Raw genomic sequence first — 14737 nt, 5'->3', positions numbered from 1 at the left:
AGATATATAAGGAACTCATAACTCAACATGAAAAAACAAGCAAAAAAATACAATTTAACAACGTGCAGAAAACCTGAACAGACATTTCTCCAAAGAGGTTATACAGATGGACAATAGATATATGTTAGGATGATCAACATTACTAATCATCAGGGAATTATAAACTAAAACCACAATGAGATATCACCTCACACCTTTCAGAATGACTGTCAGCAGGCAGTATATCAACAAACAACAAGTGTTAGCGAATATGTGGAGAAAAGGGAACCCTCAGGAACTGTTGGTGAAAATCCAAATTGGTGCAACCACTATGGAAAACAGTTTGGAGGTTTCTCGAAAAGTTAAAAATATGACCCAGCAATTGCACTTCTGGATATTTATCCAAGGAAACAGAAAATGCTAATTTGAAAAGAAATATGCACGCCTATGTTTGCTGCAGCATAATATAATAGCCAAGATATGAATAAAACTTAAGTGTTCGTTGACAGGTGAATAGATAAAGAAGATCGGTACATAAAAACAATGGACTATTATTCTGCTATAAAAAAAATGAAGTCTGGGCATTTGTGACAACATGGATGGATCTAGAGAGTATTATGCTAAGTGAAACAAGTCAGACAGAGAAAGACAAATAGCATATGATTTCCTTTATATAATAAACAAGCAGACAAACAAACAAACAAAACAGAAACTAACATAGATACAGAGAACATTTTGATGGTTGTCAGTTGGGAAGGTAACTAACAGAATCTGTGAAAAAGGGGAAGAAATTAAGATGTAAAACAGGTGCAAGGAAGTAAAGTACAGCATATGGAATATAGTCAATAATATTGTAATAACTTTGTATAGTGTTTACGTACATACTAGATTTTGGGGGGTTATCACTTCATAAGTTATGTAGATGTCAATTCACTATGTTGTACATCTGAAACTAATATAATATTGTATGTCGACTACAGTTGAAAATAAAAAAAATATATATATTAAAAAGAGGAAAAAGGGGTAACTAAAAGCATAAAGTTTTTGCATGTTATTAAATTCAAATTGTTATTAGTGTAAAATAGACATTATATATTATATACATATGTAAGAAATCAAAGCATACATCTATGGAAAATGGTCAGTTCACAAAGGAAGGCAGAGAGTGAACAAGAAACAAGAAAACTTATAAAATAGCCAGAAAACTATTAATAAAATGATATTAGTAAGGCCTTACATATAAATAATTACTCTAAATGAAAGTATATCGAAGTCTCCAGTCAAAACTTGTAAGGTGGCTGTATGAAAAAAAAGTCCATTATATGCTGCCTACAAGAGACTCACATCATATTTAAAGACAAACAGAGGCTCAAAGTGAAGCAATGGCAAAATACATTCCATGGAAATGGAAACTAAAAGAGATTTGGGTTAGTTATAATTATGTCAGAAAAAAAATATTATTTAAGTCAAGAATGGTAGTAAAAAACAAAGATGTTTATTAAATATGATAAGATTTAATTCATTAAGAGATAACAATTATCAACATACATGCACGCAATATCATATCACCTAAGTAAATTAAGTAAATATTAACATATCTGAAAAGAGAAATAGAAAATAATGCAATAATAGTAGGGGACTTCTGTAACTCCCTTTCAACAAAGGCTAGATGATCTAGACAAATTCAACAAGGATATGTTAGACTTGAATGATACTTTATAACAAATGGAACTGATATACATATACAGACATTTCATCCAACAGTAGAAGCTTACACATTTTCTCAAACACACATGAGACATTGTCCAGATCAGATCATATGATGAGTCACAAAAGAAGTCTTAACAAATAGAAGATTAAAACCATATCAAGTATCTTTTTTGGAGTTCAATGTTATGAAACTAGAAATCAATAACAGGAAGAAAGATGAAAAATTCACACCAATGTGGAAATTGAACAACACACTGCTGAACAACCAGTGAGTGAAAAAATAAATCAAAAGGGAAATCAAAATATAGTAAATGAAAATAGAGGCACAATATACACAAACTTATGGGATGTTGTAAAATCTGTTCTGGGATGGAAGTTTATAAGGATCAATGCCTACATTAAGAAAAATAAAAATCTCAAATAACCTAACTTTACACCTCGATGCAATATCATGCTTGTGGGAATGTAACATAGTATATAGCCCTTCTAGAGGAAAGTATGACAGTTTCTTTTTAAAATATATGTATACTTACCATATGACCTGTATTGACACAGTGTGCACAAATATATATAGCAGCTTTATTCTAGCCCCAAAGTGTAAACACTCCAATTATTCTTAAATAAGTGAATAATTAAACAAACTGCCATGTATCCATACTATAGAATACTACTCAGCAATAAAAATAAATGAATTAATGTTAGATGGATGGATCTCAGAATTATACTAAGTAAATTGATGTCAAAAGTTCACCTTGTAGAATTATTTACAGTAGCCAAAATATGAAGGCAACCTAAGTGTCTGTTGATAGACAAATGGATAAAGAAGATTTGATACATGTATAGAATGGAATATTACTGTATTTTTTATTCAATTAAATTTACTTCAATAGCAAAGTATAGAGATTAATACTAAATTAGTGGCTCCCAGAGGTTAATGATAGTGGGGGATGTGGTGAATTTAGTATAACAGGGTAGCATGAGGGATTCTTGTGGTGATAGAACCTTTCCATAATTAGCTTATGGTTGTGGATACATGAGTACAACATGATTAAATTGTATACAATTATATTTTATACATATGAAATGAAATTGGTGAAACCTGAATAAGTTCTGTGAATTGCATTAATGTCAGTTTTCTAGTTTTGTTGTTATACTATAGATATACAACATGTTCCTGTTGAGGAAAACGGTGTGAAGAGTACACAGTAACTCCCTGTACATTTTTTGTAACTTCATGTGAATCTACGCTTATTTGAAAATTTAAAAAAAATTAAATATATTTAGAGTCTTTTGACAGATGAGTATAACCCATATGCATTTGTTATAATTAGTGATGTATTTGGATACTTTTCTAACATTTTGTTTTGTGTTTTTTATTTCCCATACCATATATTCCCCCTCCATTTCTAGATTCTGTTGACTTGATCAAGTTTTATGTATTTCTTTTTTATGCTCTATTGGTTTTCGTATTTACCCTGAAATTTTAACATGCGTTTCTAACCAAGTTTAGAGAAAGTTGATATTTTATATTACTACCGAATAACAAAAGGATCCTAGAATGCTTTTACTTTACTCTGAACTCCTGTTTTTCAATATTTAATTTATTGATGTGTAACCTTTAGCCCCACTTTGCTTTGAAGACTCCTCTCAAATTATATTTAAATTCTATACTTTTCTTTAGATTTATCAAATCCATTGTATTCGTTTTTCCCATTTACACTTTTTTTTTGCTTAAGTAACATCCTTTAATATCTTTTAGTCATTATTTTAGTGTAGGTCAGCTGGTGATAAACTTATGTAGACTTTACATATCTGAACAATTTTTATGTTATCTCACTCTTGGATTAAACTGAGTACAGAATTCTGTGATTAAAATTATTTTCCCTCAACCCTTAGAAGATAATCAATCCACTTTTTCTGTCAGCTGTTGTTGCTAATGAAAAAGTCACTGTCGATCTAATTATTATTACTCTACAGGTGATCTGTGTTTTCCTTGGGATAGCATTTAATATTTTTCTTTTTCTATAAAGTGAAATATATTTGACATAAAATTGTGTAAAATTAAGGTTTATGTGTTCATTTGATACATTTGTATATTGTAATATAATAGCCATATGATATGCCATATGATAATTAGCACTTCTATCATATCACATAATTATTTCTTTTTAGAGGTTGGAATAACTATGATTCAGTGTGATGATTATAATGTAATATTGTCTATATTGACTATACTGTAAATTAATCTCAGGGACTTATTTACTACCGGATTCACTTTTGCATTTGTAAACCATCTGTGTTCTATCCCTTCAATCCTATCCCCTGGTATCCACAATTTTACTCTCTGTTTTCACAAGTTTGACTTTTTTAGATTCCACATATAAATGACATCATATAGTATTTGTATTATTCTATCTAACTTATCTCATTTAGCATAATATCTTCAGGGTCTGTCTATGTTGTTGCAAATGGCAGTGTCCTTTTTTATGACTGAATAATATTTTATTGTATGCATTTGTATACATATTTATATATACTAATATATAATATGTATTATATATAATGATGTATGTTTATATATTATATATTTATATAAATATATAAGCATGTATATTCCATCTTTATATATTAATCTGGTGGGCATTTATATTGTTTCCATATCTTGGTTATTCTGAATAATACTACAATAAACATGAATGCATAATCATTTTAATATTCTGTTCTCATTGATTAGTTCCAACAATTTTTTGACCGAGTCTTTGGGACTTTCTCCACACAAAATTATACTAAATGTAAATAATAACAATTTACATCTATTTTTCTGATTTGGATGCCTTATATTTCTTTGTCTTGCCTGATATCTCTAGGTAAGTGTTCCAGTACTGTAAGGAATGAGTGATGAGAGAGGTCACCCTTGTCTTTTCCTGATCTTAGAAGAAAAATTTTCAATTTTCTACTATTGAGTACTATGTTAGCAGTAAGATTATAGTACTTGGTGTTTATTAAAATGAGGTATGTTCCTTCTTTACCCAATCTATTGAGGAGGTTCATCATTAATGGATGTGTTTTGTCACATGCTTTATCTGCATCTAATGAATAGATCACATGATTTTTTTCTTCATTCTGTTAATGTGATGGACTGCATTTATTATTTTTAATTTTTAAAAATTTTTAAATTAGATTTGACATATTAGTTTCAGGTGTACAACATAGTGTTTAAACATTTATATAACTTATGAAGTCAAAATTCTAAAACACATCTGACACCATACATAGCTATTACAATATTATTGACTATATCCTTTATGCTGTTCTTTATATCCCTGTGAACGTTTTTATAACTAGCAATTTGTACTTCTTAATTCCTTCAGCTTTTCACCCAGCCCCACAATCCCCTCCTATCTGGCAAACATCAGTTTGTTCTCTGTATCTATGAATCTGTTTTTGTTTTGTTTGTTCATTTATTTTGTGTTTTATATTTTACATAAAAGTGAAATCATATGGTATTTGTCTCTGTCTGACTTATTTCACTTAGCATAATACCCTCTACATCTATCCATGTCGACTCAAATGGCAAGATTTCATTCTTTTTCTGGCTGGATAATATTCCATTGTTTATATGTACCAAATCTTCTTTATCCATTTATCTATCGATGGGTACTTAGGTTGTTTCCATATATTGGCTACTGTAAATAATGCTACAATGCATATAGGGGTGCATATGTCTTTTCAATTTGTGTTTTGGGTTTCTTTGGATAAATACCTAAAAGTGAAATTGCAGGATCATACAGTAGTTCTACTTTTTTTTTTTTGAGAAACCTCCAAACTTTTCCATAGTGGCTGCACCAGTTTGGAATCTCACCAACAGTGCATGAGTATTCCTTTTTCTACATATCTTTGCCAGAACTTGTTGTTTGTTGATGTATTGATGATAATCATTCTGACAGGTGTGAAGTGATATCTCATTTTGGTTTTAATTTACATTTCTTTAGTGATTAGTGATGTAAAGCTTCTTTTCATAAGTCTATTGACTTTCTGTATTTCCTCTTTGAAAAAATGTCTATTCAGGTCCTCAGCCCATTTTATAATCACTTCATTTGTTTATGTTAAGTTATATCGATTCCTTATGTATTTTGGATGTTAACTCTTCATTATATCTATAATTGGTAAATACTTCTCCCATTCAATAGATTTTCTTTTCATTTTGTTGGTTTCCTTCACTGTTCAAAACCTTTTAGTTTGATGGTAGTTCCAATTCTTAAGTCTTCTTTTGTTTCCCTTACCCCATGAGACTTGCCCAAAAAAACACTATTAAAAGTGATGTCAAAATGTTTGCTGCCTATGTTTTCTTCTGGGATTTTTATGTTTAGGGTCTTCCATTTAACTCTTTAAACACTTTGAGTTTATTCTCATATATGGTGTGATAAAGTAATCCATTTTCATTCTTTTACATGTGTCTGTTCGGTATTCTCAGCACCATTTTCTGAAAAGAATGTCTTTACTATGGTACGTTCTTGCCTCTTTGTCATAGATTAGTTGACCATATAAGCTTCCATTTATTTCTGGTCTCTCTATTCTGTTCCGCTGATCTGTGTGTCTGTTTGTATGCCAGTATCATTATGTTTTGATTATTATTGTCTTTTAGTATAGTTTGATATCATGTAGCATGGTATATCCAGGTTCCTTCTTTTTTCTGAAGAAAGTTTTGGTGCTTTGGGGTCATTTTTTGTTCCATATGAGTTTTAAGATTGTTTGTCTAGTTCTGTGAAAAATGCCATTGGTATTTTGATAGGGATTGCATTAAATCTATAAATTACTTGAGATATTATAGATATTTCAACTACGTTAATTCTTCCTATCAATGAACATGATATATCTTTTAAATCATATATATATATTTTTTTAATTTTTTTCTTCAATGTCTTATAGTTCTCCAAGTAGAGGTCATTTACCTGCTTAGCTAAATTTATCCTTAAGTATTGTAATTTTTTAGTTGCAAAAGTGCACATCCCTGTCATGTTTCTGATCTTAAAGAAAAAAGTTTCAGTTTTTCCCCTTGAGTACAATATTAGCTATGTGTTAGTCATATATGGCCTTTATTATTTTGAGGTATGTACTCTGTATCCCCACATTGTTGAGAGTTTTTATCATAAATGAAGGTTGGATTTTCCCCAATGATTTTTCTGCATCTATAAACATGGTCTTCTGATTTTTAACCTTTATTTTATTTATGTAGTTTATCATGTTTCTCAATTTATAGATATTGAAGTCGTCTTGCATTTTGAGAATAAATCACACTTGAACATTGTGTATGATATTTTAATTTTTTTTTAATTACAGTTGACATACATATTATATTAGTTTCAGGTGTACAGCAGCAATTGGACATTTATATAACTTATGAAGCTATCACCCTGATAAATCTAGTACCTATCTGAAACCATGCATGATTATTACAATATTATTCACTATATTCCTTATGCTGTACTTTACATTCTAATTACTATTTTGTAACTATGAATTTGGAATTCTTAATCCCTTCACTTTTTGCACGTAGCCCCACAACCCACCTCCCATCTGACAGTAATCAAAATGTTCTCTGTTATCTACGAATTTGATTTTGTTGTGTTTGTTTATTTTGTATTTTAGATTCTACATATAAGTGAAATCATGTGGCATTTATTTTTCCATGTCTGACTTATTCGACTAGCTTAATACCATCTAGGTCCATCTATGTTGTTGCAGTTGGAAAAATTGTATTATTTTTTATGGCTGAGTAATATTCTATTGTATATATATACTACCTCTTCTTTATCCATTTATCCATTGATGGACACCCAGGTTGCCCCCATATCTTGTCTATCATAAATAATACTGCAATGAGCATAAAGGTGCACACACCCCTGCAAAACAGTGTTCTGAGTTTCTTCGGACAAGTACCCAGAATCAGGATTACTGGATCTTTCTTCATCTCTTGTTATAAACTCTGTTTTAAAATCTACTTTGTCTGGTTTAAGTATTTCTAGTCCAGCATTTTGTTTGTTTGTTTTCATTTGTGTAAAATGCATTTTTTCCATCTATTTACTTTCAGCCTGTCTGTGTCATTTGACCTGAAGTGAGTCTCTTGTAGCCACCCTATGTCTTTTGATTGGAACATTTAGTCCACTTACATTTAAAGTAATTGTTGATGTATATGTAGTTATCATTTTATTATTCATACTGCTTATTTTTTTCTTCTTCTTCTTCTTAAAGATGGACCATTATCATTTCTTATAATACTGTTTTGGTGTTGATGAATTCCATTAGCTTTTTCTTGTTTTTGAAGCTTTTATCTGTTCTTTGACTCTAAATGATAGCTTTGCTGGGTAGAGTAATCTTGGTCATAGGTCCTTACTTTTCATTGCTTTGAACATTTCATGCCAATCTCTTCTGACCTGCAAAGTTTCTGTGGAGAAATCAGCTGACAGTCTTATGAGAGCTCCCTTATAGGTAATTAGATGCTTTTCTCTTGCTGCTTTCAAGAATACAGAGTTTACCTACTCTGCAATCTTGACCAGAAACCATCTGATCTTTTTAATGTTTTGTTGAATGCTATTTGCTAATATTTTGTTGAGGATTTTTGCATCTATGTTCATCAAGGATATTGACCTGTAATTTTCTTTTATTGTAGTATTTTTCTCTGTTTTCGGTATCAGGTGAGTGGTAGCCTTGTAAAATGAGTTTGGAAGCCTTGTTCCTTTTCAATTTTTTAAGGAATACTTTTAGAAGAATAAGTATTAATTCTTTGAATATTAATAAAATTCACCTGTGAAGCCATATTTTCACAGCTTTTGGCTTTTGGCAGGTTTAGATTGACAATTCCATATCATTAGTAGTTATCAATCTGTTCAAATTTTCTGTTTCTTTCTGAAACAAGTTTGGGAGATTGTATGTTTCTAGGATTTTTTTTTCATTTCTTCCAAGTTGTCTGACTTGTTGGCATATAATTATTCACAGTATTTCCTTATAGTTCCTTATATTTCTGTGGTGTCAGTTGTCACTTCTTTTTTTTATTTTTCATTTCTAATTTCATTTTGAGCGGCCTATTCTCATTTTTTTCTTCATAAGCCTGGATAAAGATGTATCCATTTTGTTTATCTTTTCAAATAACCAGCTCTTGGTTTCATTAATCTATCCTTTTTAGGCTCTATTTCATTCTTTCTACTCTAATCTTTATTACTTCCTTACTTCTAGAAGTTCAGGCTTTGTTTTTTGTTTTTATTTTTGTTTTCTTTTTCTAGGTCCTTTGAGTATAAAGTTATGTTGTTTATTTGATTTTTAAAAAATGTCTTTAGTCTCTCCAGGGTTGTCACTTGTGTGAGGTCTTTGTTTGTTTGTTTTTTGTTTTTAACCCCCTTTTGAAGTCAGGCCTTGATTGTAGTTTGTATGTCAGCGGTAGGGATTGCCCTTCTGGTTGACTGCCTGTGGGGGCCAGCCATGAAAACAGCACATAAGCTAATATGAGGTGACTGACCACACAGAGAGAAAAGTTGCTTTGCCTGGGCTCTGGTGCTAGTTGAGTTCGCACTTTTGGGTGTGTCACTTGTGGAGCTGGTTGGGGGTGCACTACTGTGGTCTGAAGTTGGCCTCTGGGTGTATTTGTTATGGAGTCTCTTTGGAGAGGCTCTAATGCAGGCTAAGTTTAGCCACCATTTGTGTCCAGCTTTGGACTGCCTTGGAGGAGCTACAAAGTGATCTACAGTTGGTTGCTGCTTGTGCTGGGCTTGGTGGTACCTGTGAGAGATTATGCTGTGAAATGAGGATGACTGCCATAAGTGCCTGGCTTTTCACCCCTTAGTGAGCACCATGATATGATGTGAGGCCAGTCACCATGTGTGCCAGGCTTATGGCCTCTTAGACTAGGGTATGTTTCAAGCTAAGGTCAGCCACCACTTAGGCCTGGCTTGATGTCACCTGATGGTAGTTACAATGCAAGTTGAGACTGGTGACTTGCTTGTGCTTGGCTTGGGATCACTTAGCAAGTAGTATAGGGTATGCTGAGGCTGGCGATAGGTTGTTTGGGGCTTATTGGATTATAGAAACATCCACAGTATGAGCAAGGGCAGGCCACTTGTGTAGAAAAGCCAGAGGTAGATGTTTCAGCCAGGTGCACCAATTGGGTGGGGGTGGGGTCTAAAAGAATCACCAGAATAGGGCCAATGGTTTTAGATTAATGGAGAGCTCAGATTTAGCATCCACCTGTGCCGAGCCTGCTGAGTTGGAAGAAAGTTCAACTAAGGAATAATGGCTCCTACCAACAGTTCTGTCCCAACAGAAAACTGCTTCGACCTCTACGCCTCTAGCCCTCACCCTAAATCTAGTTAATTTCGTTACTCCATGTAAGTTCCTGGTGCTTTTTGAGCTGTTTTCCCTGTACTGGAGTTTAGAGCAGGTGAGTTTGTGAACAAGCAAATCAAGGTATAAGCCTCTTAAGAAGTTTGCCTCTGTCTCCAGCATCCTTCTGTCTCACTAGGATGCAATCCCCAGTTTTCAGAGACAGTGTTTATGGAAAATCCTTTTTCCAACACTGGCTCCCCAGGATGGGGAATTGAGTGTGTGGCTGAGACCCCTCACTCCTCCGAGGGGAGTTCCAAGATATCCCTTCTGATTCTTAGTCGCCACACTGTAGGTGTGGGACCTGCCTGTTTTACATCTCTGCTCTTCCTACCAGTCTCTCGGTGGTTTTTTTTCTTTATATTCCTAGTTATAAGAGTTCTTTTCAGCTAGTCTTGTGGGAGTTCTTAATGATGGCTATTGTATAATTTACTTGTAATTTTGATGCGGTCATTGGAGGAGGCAAACACGGTGTTTTTTCACTCTATCTTGACTGGAAGTTCCATATATTTTATTTATTTGCATATGTTGAATTATCCTTGCATCTCAGAGATAAATCCCTCTTGTTCATGGTGTATAATTGTTTTAATATGTTGTTGAACTTAACTTGGTAATTTAAAAAATGTTTCCTCTGTTTTCATCAGGAATATGGGTATATAGTGTTCTTTTCATGTAGTATCCTTATCTGGCTTTTCTGTCAGGGTAATCCTGGCTTCATGTAATGAATATAGAAGTATTATCTCCTATTCAATATTTTGGATGATCTTTACAATTGATGTTGATTCTTCTTTAAGTATTTGGTAAAATTCACTAGCAAAGTCTTCAATCCTGGTCATAGTTGTCTCATCATTCTATATATTCCTGTGGTATTAGTTGTAATGTTTCTTCCTTCATTTCTAATTCTATTTATGTGAGTCTTCCCTCCTTTTTTCTTAGTCTAGCTAAATGTTTGTCAATTTTGTTTATGTTTTCAAAAAATCAGCTCTCAATTTCATTGATCCTTTCTGTAGTTTTTCTGGTCTCTGAATCATTTACCTCTGTTCTGATCTTTATTATGTTTTTTCTTCTGCTAATTTTGGGCTTAATTTGTTCTTTTACTCATTCCTTGAAGTGTAAAGGTAGGTTGTGTTTTTTTTTAGATCTAATTTCTTAATATATGCTTTTATCACTTTAAATGGTCCTCACAGAACCACTTTTGAAGCATTCCATAGGAGTTCATATGCTGTAATTCCATTTTTATCTTTCGTAGTTTTATATTTCCTTTTGATTTCTCCTTTGATGCTTTGGTTGGTCAGAAGTGTGTAGCTACATATTTATAGATTTCTCACCTTATCTCTTATTGGATTAGTTTCCTACCATTTTTTTTATTTTATGACATTTATTGGGGTGACATTGGTTAATAATTTTATAGGTTTCAAATGTACCATTCAATAATATATCATGTGTATATTACAATGTTTGAGAACATTTATTTGTAAAGATATATGCACCCCAATGTTCATTTCAACATTGTTCACAGTGACCAAGACATGGAAACAACCAAAGTGCCCTTCAACAGATGATTGGATAAAGGAGATGTGGTACATATATACAATAGCCTCCTACCACTGTGCTCAGAAAAGATAGTATGATTTTTTATTTAAATTTGCAAAGATTTGTTTTGTGTCCTTATCACATGACCTATCTCGGAGAATGTTTCATGTGCACTTGAAAAGAATGTGTATTACATTGTTGTTGATGAAAAGTTCTATATATGTCTAAGTCCATTTTGTCTTAATTGTGGTTTAGTTCCAACATTTCCTTGATTTTCTGTGTGTCTAATCTATTCATTGTTAACACTGAGGTATTAAAGTTCCTTACTATTATTGTCCTGTTGTCTATTTTTCCCTTCAGATCTATTAGTGTTTGCTGAATATATTTAGGTATTCCAAAGTTAGGTTCATATATATTTATGTATGACTGTTATATCACCTTGATGTACTGACCCCTTTATTATTATATAATTATCTTCTTTGTCTCTTGTTATTTTTGGTTTAAAGTCAGTTTTGTCTGACATAAATATGACTATTACCACTTGCTTTTGGTTCCACTTACATAGAATATTTTCTTTTATTCATTGACTTAAAGCCTCTATATAGCTGAAATGAGTCTCTTGTGGGCAACATATAAGTTAAGTCTTTTAAATTTAGTCATTCTGTGGTTTTTGATTAACCGATTTAATCTTTTTACATTTAGAGTGATTATTGATTTGTAAGGACTTACTACTACCAACTTATTGTTTGCTTTCTGTTTTGTTTTTTGTATTTTCTTTGCTTCTTTTCCACCTGTTTCTGCCTATCTTTGTAAAATAGTGCCTTTAAATAATGATATGCTCTGTTTTCCCTTTTTTATGTTTCATGAATCTACTCTAGATTTTTACCTTGTGATTAGCATGAGGATATGTAAAATATCTCAAAGATAAAACAGTCCATTTTATGCTGATAGCAATTTATTTTTGTTTAACTATAAAGCTTCACCCTCTTCCTCTTCCTCTTTTATATTTTTGATGTCATATTTTACCTGTTTCAATATAGTATGTCTATTAATAAATTATAGTAGTTATATTTTTAATTCTTTTCCTTTGACCTTTATACTATAGTAGAGTATATTCTACACGTCATCCTAATATAGAGTTACAGTTTTTTTTTTTTTAATTCTGGCTGTCTTTTTTTGACCTATACCATTGTATTGTTTTCTTTCATATGTTTTCATATGACTAAATGGTGTTATTTTTTTTTATTTCAGTTTGAAGAATTCCTTTCAATGTTCATTGCAAGGCGAGTCTAGTGGTAAATTCCCTCAGCTTTTGTGTGTCTAAGAAAATATTTATTTCTCTTTCATATCTGAAATATCATTTTTCTGGATAAAGTAGTGTTAGTTGGCAGTTTTATTTTTCAGCATCTTGAATGTGTCACTCCACTCTCTTATGGCCTATAGCTTTTCTGCTAAGGAATCTGCTGATAGCTTAATGTGGGGTTCCTTTATAGATTACTGTATTTTATTTTTCCTGGCTGCATTTACGGTTCTTATTATTGATTTTTGACAGATTTATTATAATGTCTTTGAGAAGATCTTTTTGCATTGAGATAATAGGATTTTCTATCAACTTCTCGGGCTTATATGTCTAAGTTCTTCCTCAGGTTTGAGAATTTCTCAGCCATTATTTCTTTAAATAAACCTTCTGCACATTTCCTCCATCTTCTCCCTCTGGAATCTCAATTAGCCTAGTGTTTTCATTTCTTATCTAATCTCATAGCTCTAGTAGTGTGTCTTCACTTTTTCCAAACTGTGTTCTCTCTTCTAACTGAATGATTTCTATATTTCTATCCTCCAAGTCATTTTTCGTATCTTCCACTTGGTATGCTGTTATCAATGCTTTTATTGCACTTTAAATTTCATTCATTAAATTCTTCAGCTACAGAATAGCTATTTGGTTCTTTTTTACAATTTCAGTCTCTTTGGTAAGGAACTTCTGTTCATTAATTTTATTCCTGGATTCATTGAACTGTCTTTATGAGTTTTCTGGAAGCTCTTTTAATTTTGTCATGACAGCTATTTTGAATTTTTATCAGTTAGATTTTGACATTCTGTGCCTTTGATTTCAGTTTCTGGATAATTATCCGTTTTTAATGATACCATATTTTCTTGATTTTTCATTGTGTTTTTAGGTATGAACTTTTCTTTCACATTTGATGTAGCAGACAACTCCTTAATTATTTTTTATCGTCTTGTTTTTACAATTCAATAAGCTGGCTGTCGGAATCCTTCTTTTATGTTCCAGAAGGAGGGGCTGCAGCTCAAGTTTGTGGATTTCTGTTACCCACCAACCTTGGCCTATTTTCAGTGACTACTGGACTTCACTCTTGCAGGTGAACTCAATACACAAGTTGTCAGCAGCAGAGTGGGTGGAGGTGCGGGTTTAGCACTTGTGATTTTGGGTATGTAAATTGGCCTGGTGAGGAGGTCTGCAAGTTGAGTAGTCCAAGGGGTTTTGTAGGTAGACTTCCAGCTGAAGTCCTGAATCAGAGAGCAGGAAATACATTGCTTTAATGCCCTTTGATATTCTCATCTAATTCCTTCTATTTCTCTTCCCTCTCCCTAGTTGTGGATGGAGTTCCCTCTTCAGAAATCCATGTGCTGCTGGAGAGAAATGGGTTTCCCCATCCATAACCTGCACAACTAGGATACCATGGCACTAACTCATTACATTCAATTTTTTTCTCCTCCATAGGGAAGTCACTGCTTTCCACCTTCTCTGCAAAAGTTGTCACTGCTAATGCCAAAAGTTTGTCCCTTCGCTATATTACGTTGCAGAGGGGGGCAACTTTGGTGAATTCCTTCCTTTCTTTCACATCCAAACTCATTTCTATCTCATTCTAATGACATTTTGGAAGTTCCCCTCAGGCAGGCTGGAATTCTACAAATTCCATCACCCGTGGTGTCTGCCTCATTTTTCATTCTCTGGATTTCTTTCCTTGATTATGGCAAGTGGTAGTTCACCTACTGCCTTGGATCCACAGCCCTTACCAAATTCTTGTTTATTTTCAGTTGCACAATTTGGCTAGAAACCTCCCAGATCTCTTGGTGTAAGGTGCAGACACAATTTTGTTTGGTTATGGATGTCTAAGAAGTTGTT

At 32.7% G+C, this 14737-nt stretch overlaps 1 protein-coding gene across 16 annotated transcripts in view; it reads left to right on the top strand.

Annotated features, from left to right (window-relative positions):
* Positions 1-14737, top strand: part of ZC3H12B (zinc finger CCCH-type containing 12B) — a 335593-nt gene that overhangs the window by 213059 nt on the left and 107797 nt on the right. For 13 of the 16 annotated variants that reach the window (XM_036226360.1, XM_016123404.2, XM_016123408.2 and 10 more), the window contains exon 1: positions 12783-13970. The exons of 2 other annotated variants lie outside the window; for them this stretch is intronic. The gene's annotated coding sequence lies outside the window, so the exon portion shown is untranslated. Of the gene's footprint in view, positions 1-12782; positions 13971-14737 lie in introns of those variants that run through there. One more of the 16 variants, XM_036226359.1, reaches the window with a different exon arrangement.

This window comes from Rousettus aegyptiacus, unplaced genomic scaffold (assembly GCF_014176215.1).
Source record: "Rousettus aegyptiacus isolate mRouAeg1 unplaced genomic scaffold, mRouAeg1.p scaffold_m13_p_9, whole genome shotgun sequence".
Classification (NCBI taxonomy): domain Eukaryota; kingdom Metazoa; phylum Chordata; class Mammalia; order Chiroptera; family Pteropodidae; genus Rousettus; species Rousettus aegyptiacus.
This window is presented reverse-complemented; position numbering and strand designations above follow the sequence as displayed.